This window comes from Pongo abelii, chromosome 1 (genome assembly GCF_028885655.2).
Source record: "Pongo abelii isolate AG06213 chromosome 1, NHGRI_mPonAbe1-v2.0_pri, whole genome shotgun sequence".
Classification (NCBI taxonomy): Eukaryota; Metazoa; Chordata; class Mammalia; order Primates; family Hominidae; genus Pongo; species Pongo abelii.
Window position 1 is genome coordinate 179,530,139 of NC_071985.2, and position 20,473 is coordinate 179,550,611.

Consider the following 20,473-nt stretch of genomic DNA (forward strand, 5'->3'; position numbering starts at 1 on the left):
ACTCACCTGCTCTTCACCACTGCCCTGTGAGTAGGTTCTATTCTTATCCCCATTTTACAGGTGAGGAGAAAGCCTTGGCATCCTCCTGGAGAGGCAGTCTGGTGAGGGGAGGAGCATTGACCTTGGAGTTCCAGCCATAGCCCCTTCTGACCCCACAGCACCCTGCTGCTGTGATGGCAGGGAGTAGAAAGGGATTTGCCATAAAAGTCACCTACATGCATGGGCAAATGCAGGAGGGGGAACATGGGAAACCTGCCTGCCTTCCATGAACATTTGTTAAATGCCAGCTCTGTGCCTGGGCTGACTGGAGGAAGCTGGACTTTCTTTTTTTTTTTTTTCTTTTTTAGATAGAGCCTTGCTCTGTCACCCAGGCTGGAGTGCAGTGGTACAATCTCAGCTCAGTGCAACCTCTGCCTCTCGGGTTCAGGTGATTCTCATGCCTCAGCCTCCAGAGTAGCTGGGACCACAGGTGCCCGCCACCACGCCTGGCTAATTTTTGTATTTTTAGTAGAGATAGGGTTTCTCCATGCTGGGCAGGCTGGTCTCAAGCTCCAGACCTCAAGTGATCCACTGGCCTCAGCCTCCCAAAGTGCTGGGATTACAGGCATGAGCCACCACACCGGACCCAGTTCTTTCATTTTCAAAGTGCATTTGCAGCAGTGTCTCTATGTAGGAGGCAGAGGGTCCTGGTGGTTAAGAGCCAGGGCCCTGCAGCCAGACTCTAGCTTAGATTTGAATCCTGATTCTACCACTTACCAACTTGGGCAATCATTTCTTTCTATGCCTCAATTTCTGCATCTGTAAAATGAGGCCACAATAGGGCTTAGGACAGTACCTGGCACGCCATGAGCACTCTCAGTAAGTGTTCCTTTTGACAGCAGAGGAGGGCGTTGGACAGCCGGGAGCTCTGGGAGGCTCTGAATCCCAAATTTCCTCTTTTTGGGGGAAGAAGACTCTCCCTGAGTCAGGAGTTCAGAACCCTGCCTAACCCATAATGAGATGGTACTTCACACCCACTAAAATGGCTGTCACCAAAAAGACAAGTAACAAGAGTTGGCAAGGGTGTAGAACAGTTGGAATCCTTATACACTGCTGGTAGGACTGTAAATGGTGCTTTTGCTGTGGAAAATAGTCTGGTAGTTCCTCGAAAGGTTACCATTTGACATAGTTACCATTTGACCCCCCAGCTACACTCCTGGGTTTACACCTAAGAGAATTGAAAGCATGGGTCCACGTGAAATTTGTACCAAAATGTTAATAGCAGTATTATTCATCATAGCCAAAAAGTGGGAACAACCCTAAATATCTATCAGCTGATGAATGGATAAACAAAATGTGGTATATCTGTGCAATGGAGTATTATTCAGCCATAAAAAGTAATGAAGTACTGACATCCTACAACACAGATGAGCCTTAGAAACATTATGCTGTGTGGAAGAAGCCAGACACAAAAGGTCGTATGTTATACGAATCCATTTACATGAAATGTCCTGGACAGGCAAATCTATGGAGACAGAAAATAGATTAGTGTTGCCAGGGGCTGGGAGGAGGGGAAACAGGGAGTGAATGCTAATGGGTACAGGTTTCTTTTTGGGTGATGAAAATGTTGTGGAATTAGATAGTGGTGATGGGTGCACACCTCTCTGAATACGGTAAGAACCGCTAAATAGTGCACTTTAATCGGGTGAATCTTGTGGTATGTGAATTGTATCTCAAATTTAAAAGAAAGAGCAAAAGACCAAACTCCTGCAGGATCTGACCCCTCCACCCGCTCTGGGACCCACCTTCATGCGTGCTCCATGCATTTACACGAGCAGAGGCCATGCGTTTGTTCATGTTACCCTCCATCCTTCCTTCCTGACAGCCTGTCTTGGGCCGAGATGTACGCACTTCGCAGATGCTGTCACAGGAAGTACCCAGAGCTTTGGAGCCACGGGGCCGCATACCCTCCCATTCCTGCCTCTTCCTCTAGGTCTTGGTTTCCTTACCTGAAAACAGGGAGAAAAGGAGGAGGAGGAGAGACTCTGTGGCACAGGGCTGTGATGAGGGGGAGGTGAGGGCTGGCAGTGGCCTGGGGGTGCATCCAGAGCAGGAGCATCTGACTACTCCATCATCTGCTGGTTCCTCCAGGCCAAGGGCCTTGTGCACTGTAGACGTTCCCATTTGAGGTAGCGTGGTACAGTGGGCTGAGACCCTGGCTGAGCATGTAGTGGCCTCTGCCATCCCCTGATAGAGGCATCCCAGCTCAGAGTCCTCACTTTGGGTCAGGGAAGCCTGGATTTGAGTCCCAGCCCTTCTTCTGGCTGTGTGACCTTTTGCTGATCACTCAACCTCTCTGTGTTTTAGGGTTGTATATCTCCCCCAGTTCATATGTTGAAGCCCTAACCACCAATATGATGGCATTTGGAGATGGGGACCTTTGGGAAGTAATTAGGATTAGGTGAGGCCATGAGGATGGGGGAGTAGCACCTTACAAGGAGAGACACGAGAGAGCTTGCTTTCTTGTTCCCCGCCATGTGAGGACACAGTGGGAAGGTAGCTGTCCACAAGCCAGGAAGAGACCTCTCACCGGAAACCTATCATGCTGGCGTCTTGATCTTGGACTTGCAGCCTCCAGAACCAGGAGAAATAAATTTCTGTTGTTTAGGCACCCAGTCTATGGTACAAGTTGAGTATCCCTAATCTGAAAACCTGGAATCTGAAATGCTCCAAAATCCAAAACTTTTGAGTGCCAACATGATGTTCAGCTGGAGCATTTCAGACTTTGGATTTTTGGATTCTCAGGCTAGGGTTGCTCAACTGGTCAGTATAATGCAAATCTTCCAAAGTCCAAAGAAATCAAAAGCACTTCTGGTCCCAGGCATTTTAGATAAGGGATATTGACCTTGTATCTTGTCATGGCAGCTGAGCAGACTAAGATCAGGCATCAAGAACAATCGGCTGGGTATGGTGGCTCACACCTGTAATCTCACCACTTTGGGAGGCTGAGGTGGGTGGATCATCTGAGGTCAGGAGTTCGATACCAGCCTGGCCAACATGGTGAAACCTGTCCCTACTAAAAATATAAAAATTAGCCGGACGTGTTGGTGCGCGCCTGTAGTCCCAGCTACTCAGGAGGCCAGAGCAGGAGAATTGCTTGAATCTGGGAAGCGGAGAATGCAGTGAGCCGAGATCACGCCACTGTGCTCTAGCCTGGGTGACAGAATGAGACTGTCTCAAAACAAACAAACAAACAAAAAACAAAACAAAAAACAATCATGGCTGTAAACTTATAGCACAGTGCAGTGTGTGGCAGGCACTGTTACTCTTGGGTGGCTCCTTTTATGACTCTGATGGTCATTATTAGTTGTGGGACCTTGGGCAAGTCACTTCAGTCTCCAACCCCATTTCCTCAGTGGGGTTTGGTGCTGCCCACACAGGTTGGTGGTGAGGGTCAGATGAGATAATCTAGGTCAAGGGGCTCGTAAACCATGAAATGGCATGCTTGTGGAAAGGGCTGAGTTTTTATGGCAGGGAAACGAAGGGAAAGCCTGGTAGAGAGGTGGCAGCAGGTCTGGAGGGCATCCCTGGCTGGAAGCTCCGCCCGTGGACCTTTCAGGAAGTGGCTCTGTTCTGGCAGCAGCCTCGGTCTACCCGGACCCAGGTGGCAGGGCTGAACAGAGGTCCCTGGCTTGGCCAAGAGCTGGTGTTCTGAGCTCACAAATATCTCACCCCTGATGGGGAAATGGGGCCAGTGCCCACAAGCAGTGGCGTGTGCTTAGAAGGCAGACCAAGAGGATGACCAGCCGCCTGGGCGGGGCAGCCAGTCTTCCTCACAGCTTTTTGGACCCTAAGTGAGAGAGAACCATGGGTTACGGGGAAGGCTGGGGGTCAAAAGCTGCCTTCTGGGGAGGGTGAGGGGATATAGATGCAGAGGCTCGAGTTGGCTCCTGTTCCTGTTCCCTGACATCAGGGACTCGGAAGTCTTCGGATGGAAAATCACTGCCTGGAACTCCTTCTGCGTCATCCTCTGGAGTGCGTTCCGAGAGGACGTTGCCTGTTGCATTTGTCTTCAGAGCTGTGGCCTAAGGTCCTTCCCCAGCTCTGACATCTCGCACTGGAGCTGGGAGGGCGTGTTCCTGGGAGAGTTTATGAGATTTTCTGGTTGGTTCTTTAATCGTTTCCTGTTTGTTTGCTGTCTGGTCTGGGGCAATGGGGTGGGTGGGGTGGGGAGTCCTCGGAATGTTGGCCTGGGCAGCGCAGAAGAGGGCAGATGTCAGGAAACGGATGTGGAGACAGGGAGGTTTTCAAACGTGAGGGCTTTGGTCGCTAGAATAACCCTGCTCTGTCCCCATCCCAATACACGTCCTTGAATTTTACATAGAGTGTTTGTTGTAGCGGTTAGAACCACTGGCTCTGAGCCCAGTTCCACCTCTTATGGGCTCTGTGACTTTAGCAAGTTGCTTAACCTCTCTGTGCCTCTGTTCCCTTATCTGTAAAATAATCATAGTAGCACTTACCTCGTAGGTTGTTGCTAGGATGAAGTGAGGCGATAAGTGCAAAAATGTTTAGGACAGTGTCCGCACCGAGTATATGCTAAATAAGTGTTAGCTGGACTGTGGAAAGAGTGTGATGGATGGGTAGGTCCTTCCAGAAGAGCTGTTTCTCCTTCCTCCTCTGCTGTGTAGTTTAGCTCCATGGATGCTTCTCGAGCCCTGAGCAGGGGTTGGATCTCTGCTGGGGGTGGATCACATCCTGAACCTGTCCCAGCAATGTTCACAGCCTGGGTAAGGGGAGGCCCCATAACAGACGGTGGCCCCCAGAGGAGGGTGGGATTATGGGGGTGGCACTGAACCATGCTTTGAAGGATGAAGAGAGGTCCGTTAGGCAGAACGGTGGGGAGGAACTGCATGTGCAAAGCAACTGGAATAGGAAGTGAAAGTTGGCAGCAGAGTGAGAACCTCAGAGGGCCTTGAATGCCAAGCTAACGAAGTCTCAACTCTGCCAGTAGGCAGGGGGAGCCTCTGAAGGATTTTGGGCAGGGTGACCTACTCAGGTTGGCATTGCTGTCTTTCCTCCACTTTCCTTACAGAGCCTGCTATTGTGTCATTCTTGGGGTTTGTTGCTGTGACCGTCTTCCCACTATCCAGGCAATGTCCAAAAGTTCTTGTCCTGCCTCTTCCCAGCTCCCTCCCGTGGTCTTGAGAGAAGTAGTCCTCAGTGGTTATTGAATTCATTTATGAATCCACCCAGTTAATATGGACACACCTCCTATAAAAATACTGGTCACCATGCTAAGCACAGTGAAGGGGCATCTCGAGAGGGGCTGCATGGGGATGCCATGTGGAAGGTATTTGTGCCCAGACTCATGTGGCCATCTCGAGAGGCTGTCAGCCAGGGTTGAAAGGCGAAAGTCTTTAAGAGACAGAGTTCTGCAGGAGTTCCAAGAGTGGATGATGACCTGTTCCAGCTGGGGGAGGCAGGCAAGGCTCCATGTGGGAGGTGGGCCCTTGAGCGCTGGCAGGAAGGGAGTTCCAGACGACATGGGCAAAGCATAATGGTGGGAAAGCAGACAGCACGTATGAGGACAGCAGTGAGCTCTGCTTGGCTGCACGGAAGGGCACATGGAGGGAACGGAGAGAAATAAAGTTGGAGGGACTCATGAGCATGGCCGGGTGGGGTGAGGGTGGGGGAGTTTGATTTATTTTCCTGTAGATAGAGGGGGCCATGGAGAGTTTTTAGCCATGCTTTGGTAAGATTAATTTTCACACCCTGTGGTTCTTTGGAGAAAGGGCAAGTGGTGCATTTTTCGATCTTTCAGACGGGTCTGGGTTGTGGATCCCGTGTTTGCAGAAAGGTAACTTGTTACATGAAACCTCTGTAAAAATCCTCAAATTTCTGCCTTAATGAAGGAGGCAATATTTCTCCCTTAGATTTCTTAAAACTTGAGTTTCAAGTGGGGAATAGTGATGCATAATTTATTTCTTCTGGTGCTTGATCTGAGATCTCAAGGGAAAGAACAGGAAGGAATTAGTGAGATCTATATTACAATTTAATTGCTTGAAGGAAAAATATTATTTTTTATTGTTAGCCATTAGCTGCTTCTAGTTTTATTAAACTCAGGCCTGTGCCGAGCAAAGCATTAACCGCTTGGAGCTCGCCGGCTCCCTGAGGGGAGAGAAACCTTCAGAATTGTCCCACCTTGTAAAGCGGGGGTGACTGCTGGGAGTGGAGAAGCCCTGGGGATTTCGTGCATTGGAGACATTTCTGGACTTGGAGTGCAGCCTCCTGACTGCGAATCTGCCTGCATTCTCAAGAGATGCTCTGGAACCCACAGCTAGGGGCCAAAGAGGGCCAGGAAAGGCCCCTGGCCCCTGGGTCAGGCAGACCTGAGCCTCTCCTAAGATGAGTGATCTTGGCTGCATTGCTTAATCCGTCTTAACAGATGAAGAGTTTTCATTTCTAGCGGTAGTTGCTAGAGCTAAATGAAACACTGTATGTAAACCCAATACCCTTGTATTCAGTAGGTGCTCAGTAAAAGCCAGTTTTTGGGTCCCGGTGTGGCACACTTCTCCAGGCCATCTCCCCTCCTTTATTCTGGCTCTGGGCTCCAAGATTTTGTCTACCACCCCACGCCCCTCCTGCCTTCCTGAACTGGACCTGGGGCCTCCCAGGACACAGGGTGGAGGGAAGAGGCCCAGGGTCGGGCTGAGCCCTCTGCTGTGCTGGACATTCACTGCTCGGTGCCTGCTACTTACGTGGCAGTCGTGGCACCAGTGAGACGGGTCCCTGCCTTCAGGGAGCTCCCCGCTGGCTGGCTGAGGACAGACAAGTCACTGTCATAGTGCCCTGTCCGTCACCTTCTTCTGGTTAGGTCTTCGGCTCACCCAGCCTGGAGGTGACTCCCCTTGACCTCTGCTTCTCTCTCGTGCCGCTCCTTCACACTTCACTGCCAGTTAGTGTTTCGTACACATCCTCCCCTTAGACTTGCACCATGACCTTGGAGGCCTCTCACTCCCCTTTTACATATGGGAGCTGCAAGCTCTTGAGGTGAGATGATGACCTGTGGTCACATAACTGGGGATTTGGGCCGCACAGTCCAGACCAGCTGAGAGTAGCAGAGCCTGGGGGCTTTCCTCTTCCTCAACCCACCCGCACCCCAGCTGACAGTCGGCCTGCAGGGCTTCATTACACACACAGGGCTTTTTAAACAGATGCGGGCCTACTGTGGATTGTAATGTTTTCATTGACTTGTCTTCCCTGACTCATTAGGAACCACTTGCTGCCTGGCCCTGGTCCTTAGTGTCTGGGGAGGTAGTGAGCCAGTATATATATTTACATATATTTAGAGATGGGGGTCTCACTGTGTTGCCCAGGCTGGAGTGCAGTGGCTATTCGCAGGCACGATTGGAGCCGCCGATGTTTTCAGCCACCCTTCCATATCAGTACCATTGTCCTGTACAACATTTCATGCTTACCAAGTGACCCTACAGCCTGGATTTTTTGAGGCAGCATTAATTTACTATGATAGTGAGAATTTAGCTCCTGCTAGTGTGTGTGCAGGACTATGCTGTGTGCCCCACGTAGCCCAGTCTATAATAACTCCTTCTACCCCGAGTCCCGGGTCCGAGCCCTTGAGCAGCCTGCCCAAGGCCACACAGCCTGTAGGAGGTGGAGCTGGGACCCCAGCGGTGTCTGCCCAGCTTGGGCTTTCTTCCTGGGTGGTGCTGCCACCTCAGCAGGGCCCCCTCTGCATGAGCTTAATTCATGGGCTGGGCCCAGCTTGGTGCCCAGGAGGTCAGGTCAGCAGGGCTTTCCTGGGCCAGCAGGGACACTGGGTGCAGCCCACTGAGAAGAGAAGGCAGAAAGGGACTCTGGCAGGGCCAGCTGGCTCGCAGAAAGGGAGTGAGGAGGTATAAGCTTGGACTTGAGTCCACAGGGCGAGGTATGGGGAGGGGAAGAGAACAACCACGTTCTGAGCACCTACGATGTGCTGTGTGCTTTGCTGATGTCTTCTCTCCTTGTCACCCCTGCCCCAACGCCCCTGCCGTTTCTCACCTAGAGGGCCCACCGCCTCCATTTGGCCAACTCCCGTTGATCTTTCAAACTCATTCAGGGCCATCCTAGACCTGCCCTGACCCCAGATTGGGCCAGAGCCCCTTCTTTGGGTCCCTGCAGTCCCTAGAGTGTCCCTCCATGCAGCACTGGGCGCCTGTGTGGTGGCCGCCTGTTGCCTGTCTCCCCTACCAGGCAGTAGACTGCGGGGGCCGGGACTGTTTCCTCCTCTTCATGAGCCCAGTGCCCACTGTCAGGCCTGGCCCAGGCAGGTGCTCAGGGAAAGCTTGTTCAGAGTGACAGTGATGACACAGCCTCCTCGTGTCTGCATCATGTTTCCTATTTCCCAAAGCATCTTCTCATCGAGGTCACTTTGAGTGGCACAGCTATCTGGAGGGTTAGGTAAGGCAGCGATCGATGAAAAAGCATGCTTTCCAGGTGGGGGCACTGAGGCTCAGGAGGCCACCCAGTGCGGTGGTAACAGAGCCTGGCCTCGACATCCTGGGCTTACTGCACCATCCCCTCCCCTCTTCAGTGCCGCCGGAGCGCCTGCTTTATGATGCCCACACCCTTGGCGACCCCGAGGCCAGGACTGCTTGTAATCAGATTGCCTTCCTCCCCACTGAGCTCATGCTGCTGAGGGAATGGAAATTTGGATCTGTGGGCGGGGGTGAGAGGCTGGGCTGTGGGGGCAGCTCTGGCTGCGGTGCTGTGGGACCAGGATGGGATGTGGTGGCTGGGGGAGCACGCCAGAGCAAGACTTAGCAGTTCTGGCCTCTGGCCGCAGGGGCTGCTGAGAACCATCTCAAGTGGTTGGCCGATGCCTGCCCCCCAGGGCTGGGTGTCCAGAAGGTTTGGGATGGTCAGCAGCAGGGAAGATGGATCTTCTGAGGTTAAGTTGGCCATGTTGGTGGCCTCCAGAGACTGACTGCCCCCAGGGAGACCTGGGTTCAAGTCCTGCCACTGACTTGACATGGGGCCATGGCAAGTCACAGCCCTTCTCTGCCTCAGTTTCCTCATCTGTAAAGTGGGATAATAGTCTCAGAAGGGGCTGTAGGGAGGATTAAATTATGAAACAGTGCCTGTAACATATGGTGCCACGATGATCTCCTTGTCTGCAGAGTGGAATGTACTTTGCCCTGCTTCTCTCTCTGGGTTGATAACGAGGTCTCAACGAAGCACTCTCACACTGTGAAGTGCTGTGCACATGCGAGAGACATACCTTCCCTCAGAAAGGATGGACATGGATGTAGACGGGTAGAGAAGGGCTCTAGCAGTGCTTCCTGGGGTGGGATGGGCCCCTGGGAGTCCATTGACAGACAGGCCAGTGCAGCCAGTGAAGATTGAGTGGGTTCCTGGAAGACTTTGGGGTTTGCTTAGGGTGGCGGTACCCACCATCCAGAGAACTGGGCCTGCAGGGGCCTTGGGCAAGCGTGTGGTTCCAGCCCAGTGGGGAGAAAGCAGGCCTGAGCTGGGATGGCCTGGGTTTCCCCAACTTCCCTTCTTAACAGCCAGCTTCTAGCCAAGCCCTCCAAAAGCTCACCCCCACCTGGGTCAGGGTCCCCCACTTCCACTCAGGCTAGGGCCCACACCACCTGTATCCCTCCCCCAGCTACACCCACAATGGCTGAGAAACGGGGCTGCTGGAAGCCCCGTTTCTCAGCACAACCCCAAACTCTAAATCAGGGACAATAGTGGCACCCGCCTGGCAAGGCTGGGTGAAGGTTACTGTAACCTTGTAGTGTAACATATTAATGTGTGTAAAGCACATAGTAAGTGCTCAATAATTGCTAGCTATGTTTATTGTTATCGTTATGTCCTTCACGTTATTACTACATTCTTTCCATGCACATCTCAAGTACATTGGACACCAGTTGCTATTTTATGGTTGTGTTGAATCCTTTTACTCTTCAGGCAGTGGGGAGCCATGGAGGGCTTTTGAGCAAGGATATGACATAGGGTTGAGCTCCAGGATGCTGAATCTGGCAGTGAGTTTAAGCCTCATTACATGTTGTGCTTAGTTCAAAAGGGGCTTTATTGTTCTATAGTAGTTTCAGAAATAGCTTTTCAAATCCTTCTCTCTTTAGTTGGGGAAAAAGAGAGGTTGGATGAGAAGGAAAAGAAAGCTTGTGTTAGGAAAAAGGGAGGCAGTTTGAGGGGTCAGGTATTTAACAGAGATAGGGAGAACTGCAGAGTGGGCTGCAGGCTGGGCGTGAAATTGCCAGACACTGTCTCCAGGTCAGATTATAGGTGTGGAACTCCCCGCTGCTCGACAACCCCTATCCATATGGGCCTTGCTGCTGTCGTGGTGGGACTACAGTAATGGTAATATACATCTCTCTATGCTTTCAGAGACACAGTCACGGGTGGAGTTGGTTTAACTGTGGAACCTGGTAATGCTGGGTGGGTGTGACTCTGGGTTGGAGTGGGGGTAGGAGGGAGGTCAGGATTGGCCATGAAAGGAATATAGACGCCATTTAGAGAAACTGCAGATTCAGTAAGGTGGAGCTGTGCAGAAATGAAGGACCCTTTATTAGCAAATCCGAAGCTCGGCCAGTGTATGATTTGATGCTGGCTGAGTGGCTGCAGGGAGTGGCTGGTGGAAAAGGTGTGGAAGCTCCAGGCGAGGGGGTTGTTGGGAGAGGGAGAGGGAATGGAGGAGGAGCAGTGGTGGAGGAGCTCATGGATGTGGGAGAGCATGGAGCAGCAGGGGGCTCAGCTCCTCCCAGTCCGTGTGAATCTGGGATCCTGGGCCCGGGGTCCTCATCATCTCCAGTGATTCTGCTCATGGAGTCCAGAGTGGGCCCAAGATTCTGTGGGCAACAGGCAAAAGGCCAGACTTTGAGGAACATGGATTTAGGTTCATGTGTGTCTCATGTGGTGGTGGGAGGGGGGATGATGAGATGGGCAGGGCTGGGTCAGACGGGGGTCTGTGGGCAGCAGGTAGTGAGAGAGGCTGGGCCTGGGCACTGAAGGCCTCCACTGTGGGTACAGCTGGAGGGACACATCGGGGGTGCGCCCTAGCCTGAATCTCTACAAAATTTTTTGTAGAGATGGAGGTCTTGCTGTGTTGCCCAGGCTGGTCTTGAACTCCTGGCCTTGAGTGATCCTCTTGACTCAGCCTCCCAAAGTGTTGGGATTATAGGCATGAGCCACGGCGCCTGGCCTCTCCCTTCCTTTTTGAGAGGCAGTGTGGGCAAGTGCTTGAGGGGGAATGTGGACCCTGGAACCTGGGTTTGCTTCATCCCTGCTCCTTCACTGCTAGCTGGACAACCTCAGGAAGATTACTTATGCTTCAGTTGCCCCAGCTGGAAAAAGGGGGACATAATTGTATCCACCTCAAGGGGTTGTTATGAGGATTACATGTCTAGATTTATGCAAAGCGGTTGGAGTGGCACCTGATTTTTATTATTCCTGCTCCAGCCACACCCTTGGACAGTTCTCACATCGACATCATCGCCTGTTTCCAGTGATGCCAACCCCTCCGCCGGAATGCCCTTTCCTCCTTCTCTGTCTGTTAAGGCCAGTTCAAATGTCCTGCCTCCTGAGTCTCATTTTCTCAGCCGAAAACAGGGGTTAATCATCGCTGCCCTGCCTGCCTCTCTGGATGACTGAGGGAAAGAGAGATGGCCCTGGCATTCTGAACAGCACTGGACAGCACAGGCTGTGCCACAGTGTCCTGCTTGTTCTGTCATGTCCATTGCCAAATGCAGACGTTGAAGCCAAGAGGTGCTGTGGTTAAAGTGTCCTTTCTCCACCCTCCAAACTGACCATTTGGCGGCCAGTTCAGGCAGAGGCCATTTGAGATTTGGTTCCTGAAGCAGCCCCCGCCATGTCTCATATGAGGCCAGTGGAAGCCGCCCCAGCTGTGTCCTGCAGCACAGGTCTTCACAGAACGAGGGCCTTGGAGACCACCCTGTTCCCCGTTGTGCGCTGATGGGGGCAGTGGAGCCTGGGGCAGTGAGCCGTCCCTGCCTGTGGCCCTGAAGATGCGGTGCCGTGGTGCCGAGCGTTGCTGGGCAGTGAGGCTCCCTGGCCTGATGCTATCACTATGCACATGTGGCTGATGTTTGATTCCTGTTCTTTACCCTTTCTAGCCTATGCTGGGGACCCAGAGATAAATCAGCTTCAGGCATGACGCAGGGAGCTCACAGCAGAGGGGGCAGGCCACCGGGTATCAGATAATGACCACACAGTATGACTTAGGGTCTGGGAGCCCAGTGCAAGGTGTGAGAGAGCTTCATTTTGGAAGAGAAAGGCTTGTGTTGGCCTGACAGCAAGGGGAAAGGCATTCCGCTCACTACATGTAGCCCAGAGGTGCAAAGTGGCAGGGATAAACCGGCTCTGAAGGGCACATGTGGGCAAGTGAAGGCTGGCGAGGGCCAGGGGCCTGAGGGCCAGGCTGATCTCCTGGGACCTCATCTGCAGGGGCCAGTAATGGGCGCTGAGATGCCTCTCAGAGGGGCCTGGTGGGGGGTAACACATCACAGATGCCATGCTCCTGGACAGGAGAGGTCTGGTCTCAGGCTGTTACTGTGGGCCCAGAGAGGGGCACAGTTTGCCTAGCATCACACAGGGCATTGGTACTGCCTGTGGCCAAATGGAGAAGTAAGTCTTTGTTTGGGCTAAGTGTTGAGAATGAAGACCTCTTGAGCGCTTGCCTTCTACTGTTCTCAGGCAGAAAGGTCACAGTGCAGATCTTGCTGGGACTCCCTGTCTCTGTGGTCACTTGCTCTGGTCTGGCCGGCTCTCAGCTCAGGATGTTTCTGGGTGGGAAGATACATGGGACTCAACAGGTGGGTCAACTTGGTAGACAGTGGAGGACTGCAGCCAGGAGGGAGGACTGGAACCAGAGCCCATCCAGAGTAAATGCTTCTTGCCAGGGGAAGGAGGGCAGCTGCTGTGAGTCCTGCCTAAGCAGGTGGTACCTCTGTGAAGCCTCTGAGGCCTCCTTCCCTCTGTCTGGGCTGTGGCTCCTCTGTACGCCCACTGCCCCCTGCTTCGCTCCATCACAGCACTTACTGCTCTGAATGGAAACTCACCACGTCTCTCTTTCTAATGTCTGTTGAATGAGTGTTGAGGTGCATGGACCAACTGTACCTTTGGGCTGGTCTCTTAACCTGCCCCACTCTGTGAGGGTGGAGTGTAAGGAGACCATCATACGACCTGAGAGAATGTGCTCAGCCATCCACAAAGTGCTATTGAAAGCAGGGGGCTTGAGGAAGAATGTGGACCCTGGAGTTGTAAGACTACTGTGACAGTTTTATTCTCCAGCCATGCCTGGCCCAGAGTCTGGCCTGGGGGTGTGGCTGGTGCCTCTGCACTACTCTTGGGCCTTCATGGATTCTGCCAGCAGGTGTCCTCAAGGTGCCCCCAAATGAATTCGCTGCCATTGGGCAAGATCAGGCACTCAGTAAAAATTGAAAAACGAGTGGTGCAGCCCTTTTAGAATTTTTCTGGCAGGTTTTCTGGTTTTTACCAGAAAACATCCCCCCCACACAAAAACCAATTTAAAAACTGTAGTTATTTAGCAGGTTTTTCCTTAGCACCTCTTCTTGTACATGACACCGTATAGGGGCTGTGGGCCTGCCCTGGAGGAGCTCAGGGTTTCCTGGGGAAAGCAGGACAGTCACCCATCAGCGTGAGACCAGGGAGGAGGAATGTGCTGTGGAGCTCGGGAAGGACATCCTAGTTCCCAGTCGGGAGACCAGGGAAGTCTTTGTGGAGGAGGGGGCATTTGGCCCGGGCACTAAGGAGTGGGCAGGAGAGCAGAGAGGGCGGTGGGGAAGGTGGCACAGAGGCTGGGGGACTGGGTGTAGTCCCTAGTCCCTGGCTTGGCAGGACTGCACAGCTGCACGAGGGGAGAGCCCCCTTCCACCCGCCACCTCTTCCCCTTTCCCCACCCCTCCCCTGCAAAGTGCTCAGAGCACATTTTGTAGGGACTAGTCAAAATACAGACTCAGACGGATTTATCCCCCATGAGCCCACACTTGCATTCCTGGGCACAGGAGGGAGCGATGAGCCTGTGGGGATGTTTGCAGAGAAAACAGAAACGAATGAGTCTGGTGAGTTGCTCGTCTTGAATCAGGGACCGAGCGGGTGTCAGCACGCCACACACAGGGCCAGAGCCTGCCGAGCAGGAAACGCGCTGGGGGCAGGGCCAGTCTGGCCTCCAGCGAGGCAGCCCCGGTTCCTCAGCCTCGACAGCACAGCACGGTGATTCTGATGGCTCCAGGGAGGGCCAGAGGCTGGGTCCTCCGGGCTTGAGGTGGGGCTAGGGGCACAGCCGGGCCCGCTTGTGTTTAGGATTCTTCCTCATCTATGATGTGGTGGACGCCACCAGCTCCCCAAGTTGGGGTGAGAGATGCGGGGAGGTCAAGCACCTGTGTCTGGGAGCCTGCACAAGTGGGAGCAGTTGTCACTGTCCCCCGGTGACATGGGGGCCTGGGGCAGAGAACACCCTGTGATACCTGGTTAACTGGAACCCCGGTTAACCAGAACTCCTGCCCACTGTCCGTCCCTTCGTGAAGGAGGTGGCTAGATGCTGTGGGAAGACCCTGGGTGGGTGGTGGGCGGCGGGATCTCTGACCTGGCGCTGCCCCTTCCTAGCTGGGGGGACCCATTGCATGTAAGCAGACCTTGTGGCTTGGGGAAGAGAATGCACAGAACCACCCAACAGCAGGGGGCCTTTCAGGAAGCTCCTTGGCTCTCACAGGGTGAGGAGAGCGGGGATGTACTCGGGTCTTCCATGAGGAGTTATTGTGGGGGCTCCACTGTGCAAGGCCTGACACGGGCTTGGTGAAGCGGGGCTGGCTGGTTGGACCGGGTGATACATGTTGTCTGAGTTTCCTTGGAATGACTGGGAGTAAATAATTAGTGAAAGAACTCCATGGGAATCCCTTAGGAGACTATTTCTTTCTTTCCACTGCCCACCCCCTAAAAATGTCTGAGAGACCCAGGTGGGCGGGTGGTGCCTTGCAGGGTATGAAGGGACTTGGGAGCTGGGACTGCTTCCCTCCTCCTCTGCCTGAGAGGCGAGCGGACCCTTCCAAGTCCAGCTCTCCTGCCTGGCTCTGGTTCTGCTCCCACCGTGATTCTCTCGTTTGCCTCATCCTGGGAAAACCTTTCCTTAACTTCAGGAGATTCTGGGTTCCAGTCCATGCTCTGCCCCTCAGAGGCTGTGTGACCTCGGCCAAGTCACTTGGCCTCTCTGAGCCTCAGTGGCCTCACTGGCAGTGGAGTAGCTCTTGGGAGCCTCCTATACACAGCTCTGGAATCCACTGTGTACCAGGGCAAAGAAAGGGCTCAACACTGTCAGGAAGTTCAGTTAGGTGATGGACACGGTGATCCTGCAGGCCACAGTCCCATCTCCCTAGCATGGTGGACAAGGCCCTTGGTGATCTGGCCACAGCAAACTTATTGCCCCACCCCCGCCACCATTCAGGCCACCCGGAACATTTCCCATCCTCTGATCCCGCCACATGTTCTCATGCTTCTGTGCCTTTGCATGGTCACTCTTTTCTTGGCTGGAGAGCTCCTATTTCTCTCTTAAAACCAGCTCAGATGCTCCCTCTTGGACTCCTTCCTGTGTCTTTCAAGCAGAGTTAGTTCACCTGGCCAGAGATGAGCACTGTTTTCCCTGCGTTCCAGTTTATCTGCTCCCCTCGCTGCCTCCCCCCATAGTCTGTGAGCTTCCCAAGGAGAGGGAGAGGATCTGATTCATCTGTGCCTCCAGGGCCCAGCTCAGGGTCTGCCACCAGCCAAGCAAGGACCGTTTTCCTGTGCTCACAAGGACCTCTGCTCTCTTTCCTAACCTTCTTTCCCACTTTGGAGGGAGAAAGCACTGCGGATGAGAACAAAGCAATGTCCTCCATCAGAGAGGCCAGGGGGCTGGTGGAAAGTGGAGTAGGCTGAGCCAGAGGGAGAATTGTGCCGTGTGGAGCTGAAAGATAAGAAGGGGCCATGGTCTGACTTGGCAGTGCGCTGCCTCCAGAATGGGCTGCAAAGGAATCTTCCTTCCTTCCTTCCTTCCTTCCTCCCTCATTTACTGAGTACCCAGCTTCAGGGCAGTCATAGCTCCGCTCCGTGGGGAAACAGTGGAGCATGAGAGAGAACCTCCTAAAGGGGCTTTGCAATCTGGTGGGAGAGATGGAAGGAACAATGGCCATAGGTGGGCAGCTGGGATCATGGCTGCGGGAGTGGAGAGGGGCCAGTGAGCAGCCTGGTGGATGACGGGGAGAGGAAACTAGATGAAGGGCCGGGGCAGAGGGGGAGGGCGGGTTTCTGACGGAACCCATGCATGAGAGGGAGTGGGGAGAATCTGAGGTGGGGCTGGCCACAGGCTGGCTGGAGGGCTCAGCAGGGAGCAGTTCCTGAGGCCAGATGGCTCGGCACAGTGGCAGCGGCTCCCAGCAGATCTGGCTGCGGGATGGAGGACAGATTGAAGGGCCAGTCAGGGGCAGGAGCCTCAGACCGTGGTAGCGGTGGCCAGCGCTGAAGCCGCTGGGGAGAGGAGGGGATGGGTTAGGACCCACTATTTGAGACCTGACAACTGACTGGATGTGAAAGCTGAGGGTGAGGGAGACAGTCACAGGCAAGGAGGGAAGTGACAGTTGTCTCAGGAAATAACTTGTTGGAAGAGAGGGGAAAAAACACAAAGAACTCAGCAGGGATCTCTGCAACTCAGGGTAATTTTGGCTTCGGAGAGTCAGCCTGCTAATCAGATTGTAAAAATCAGGTACCAGGGTTTTTGCAGAAAATGCAGCAGATCAAAGCCAGGGTCGATTAGGCTCTGATTAAACATTGCTGAGGAGGTCAGACTCATTACGGAGGAATGTACACAGGCCGGCAGCGCTGACGGGGGATAATAACAGATCGCGCCCGGCAGCGCAGACACCACGGCGCTCTGGGGACGCGGTCCTCCGCGGCGGGGCGGCCACAAGGAATGGTATGTCCGCGGGCTCCAATGGGAGTGAAGGTGCAGGGGTGTGTGGCAGCATGTAGGGTCAGCTGCGTTGCTGTCTAGTCTCCTTCTCTGTGGCCCCTGGCTGGGGAGTGCTCCTGTGAGCTGGGCATTGGCAGAGGTCAGCCAGGACACCCGCCTTGCTGTCTTTCACCTTTACCTGCTTGCTCATGGCCTTTTTGCTGGGAGAAATGCCTCCCCACCCTCTTCTTTCTTCTGTGTGCCTCCCAGAACTCTGCCAGCATCTCCTCCAGGAAGCCTTCCCTGACTTCCACCCCAGGTCAGGTGTCTCCTTTGGGTCCCCACAGCCTCAGTGTTCTGGCTTGTCTCCCCTCCCGTGAGTCTCTTGATGGCAGCATGACTCTCTGTGTCCTCTGTTTCCAGCTCAGGGCTGGGCAGAGTGGATTCACTGATCTGGGCAGAGCCAATTCCCTGAAGCCACACAGCAAGCCAGGCTCCACTTGCCTGCCCTAAAGCAGGCCCAGGACTTCTGCTGAGAGGTGGTCATGGGGTAGGGGTGCTGGGAGCCTGCTGGCCAGGAGGAGAGCAGAGGCAGTTGGCCCACCAGGCTGGTGTGGGAGCTGTATGAAGGAGATTCGTGGCAGGGAAGAAGGGAATGAGTGCCAGGCTGAAGAGCCTGAACGTGACCCTGTGGGCACTAGTGAGCCACTGAAAGTTCTTGATTTGAGGTAGTGACAGAAACCAAACTGTGCTTCAGGAGGTACCGGAGGACCCTCCATTTCTTTTGTGAGAGCAAGATTCTCTGAACAACCACCCACCGTGGTGGCTTTGACCTCTACTTGTTGCTTCACCTCACAGTGTGAAGTGAGGCTCACCTGCAGTGGTCCCCATGCACCATCTTAAGGGGCCCAGGCTGGTCCTGACCACAGAAAGCCCAGGAGTCAGAGGGAGCAGGGAGACCCCTAGAGGCTTCTAGGCTTTCCCACGCTTTCCCAGGGTTAGGAAAATCAGCTGAATTTGGTTCACACATTCCATAAATACACAACACCTTCTGGGTGCCAGCCCCGTGTTGAGTTCTGGGGAGGCCCTGAGGTTCTACCAGCCTGGCTCCCTCCAGAGAGGGTAGGAGGAGCTGGACTGCAGAGATCTTGGGAGTGGGGAGGACATGGACCCAGGAATGCCCTGCCCATCTGAGGGAGACATGGACACCCCCAGGCCTGGCTGGGAGCTTTGGAGTTTAGAAGGAAGGAACACAAAAGCCCTTAACCTCCCAGCTGGAATGTGGACACTTCATCCGTCCTGCTCTCCGTCTCTACTCCAGCCCCATAAATGTCCAATTTGGGGAAAAGATTCCACTCTAAGCCCCAGCAGAATAAGGTGATTAAGAAACTGAGCTCCATAAAATTGTCCGCGCTCTGGCAGGCGGGGTGGGTCAGGAGAGTCCCTGAGTCTCCAGCCTGGCAAGGACTGTACAAAGCCCTCGTCCTTCTAGTCCACATCCTCCCAATGCACAAATCCCTTCTGCAGCATCCCCAGCAAGTGACCACCCACTGTGTGCTTGAGGGTCTCTCTTGACAGCTGCTCAGTACCTCCCCAGGGTACCCAATTCAGTGCTGTGACACTCCATTCCTGACAAGCATTTACCGGGCACCTCGGTCATTCTTTCATTCCACATGCCTGCCCGTGCCAGGTCTTCTGCTAGGGCTAGAAACAGAAGAGCTAAAGCTAGTACCTGCTAACATCCTTGATGCGTGCTGTGTGCCAGACACAGTGCTGATTTATGTGGATGATCTCGTGTGATCCACGTGAGAACTCTCTGAAGTAGGTGGTGCCCTCATTCTCCCCATTTCACAGATGAGGCCCGCAGAGATAGAGTAACTCACCCAGGGTCATGCAGATAATCAGAAGCAGGGCTGGGGCTTGGACCCAGGCTTTGACACCATAGTCTCTGCTCATGGTCATTGTGCTCCACAAGTTAGGAGGCCTTTGGTTGTGGGGCTCAGGCTCTGGGGACTGCCTGCCTGCGGTTATAATCACATTCACCCGGTGTGAGGATGCCCGTTAGGGAGTTACTGAGTGTGAGCGCTTGGATGAGCACCTGGCCATTGGTAGATGTTCAGGAGGTGTTCATGGTGTATATCCACAGTGCAGGTGGGGAGCCAGGAATGTGTCTGCCAGAAGTGGGACCCCAGACTCCGTATGCCAGGACTGAACTCGCCTTCTTTCCTTTCCTTCTAAAGCACTGTGCCACCTTCTGCCTCAGTGCCTTTGCACAGACCATTCCCTTGACCTGGAATCCTCTCCCTTCCTTTGCTGCAGCCTTTGCTCGCTATTTCCTCATTCTTCATGTCTCAGTTCATGCTACTTCTACAGGGAAGACTTCCTGATTCCTCTCCTATGTATACCCCCTTCATGCCTCTAACAGAGTTGATCGTGTATTATTTGTGTGGTTCCTTGATTGCTCTCTGACCCCTCACTAGGTGCTGAGCTCAAGGCAGGGACATCTGTTTAGCTCATCATACAGTTAGGGGCCACAGTCCCTCTATAGGTAAAATGGCAGGGTTGTCTCAGATAATCTTTGGGTTTCCTTCCTACTCTGGTCTGATTGAATGAGCTACTGCTGCACGCTTGTTATGAAAGGCAGCTCCTCCTAGATTAACCAATGGTGAAAGGGCCTCTCCTAAGCCTTTCTCTCCTTGCCTGCCCCCTGGCTCTGCGTTATTGCCCCTGAAGAATCAGTTCGGACAGGAGCATGGGTGTATTCTAATAAGCGAAGCGCTGCCAACTTGCAACGCCAGCACTTAGGGTCTCTGCCAGGGCCCTTGCCATCTGCCTGTGCCTCAGCATCCCTTATGGGGACACATATTGAGAGGTAACCTGCAGAGGAAGGCCCTGTTCTGATTATGTTCAGCTTACTTCAGTCACATCTACAGAATGAGAGGGCCATTCCCCCATCAGAATGTGAGCTCCTCGCAGGGATGCAGGGATGTAGGGACTGTGCCTGATGCACCTTTCACCGCCCCCACTCCTTCATGCCTAACACACAACCTGCCACCAGGTGTCAGCTGTGTCAGTGGCTGCTTGCTGGATGGCTGAAGGAGTGAAGAATGCATGGCTGCAAGCGGGTCTGGAGTTGGAGTCGGAGTCCGGTGGTAAGCGGGCTGTGTAGAGGCAGAGGGGTGCCTCACCTTTACAACAGGAAGCATCTGTGCAGGGCTGGTGCGGAATCTGCCTGGAACGGCCCCCGCTGGCCACATGCCAAGAGTTTATTGCATGCAGCACAGCAATTTCAAATTTCCTTTATTTTCTAAGAGCCGATGAATTAGTTGAGAGATTAAGAACACTTGCAAAGTAGCCTACAAAGTGGTTTAAGTTAGTGTAGTATAAACTTAGCGCAGAGTGTAGCAGGAAGGGAGGGGAAACAGTCAAAGAAGGCCCCCGAGAGCAGGAACGTATTGCCGGCTGGGTGCAGATGGCTCTACAGAAGAAGAGGATGGGGGAGGAAAAGAGGGGGTT

General features: G+C 53.6%; 1 protein-coding gene and 1 non-coding gene across 4 annotated transcripts in view; both read left to right on the plus strand.

Annotated features, from left to right (window-relative positions):
* GLIS1 (GLIS family zinc finger 1) overlaps positions 1 to 20,473 on the plus strand; it is a 250,425-nt gene that overhangs the window by 45,286 nt on the left and 184,666 nt on the right. The window lies entirely within an intron of this gene.
* On the plus strand, positions 13,464 to 13,527 carry LOC112131268 (U7 small nuclear RNA). Its single transcript, XR_002913375.1, has one exon. It is a non-coding gene; the product is annotated as a U7 small nuclear RNA (small nuclear RNA).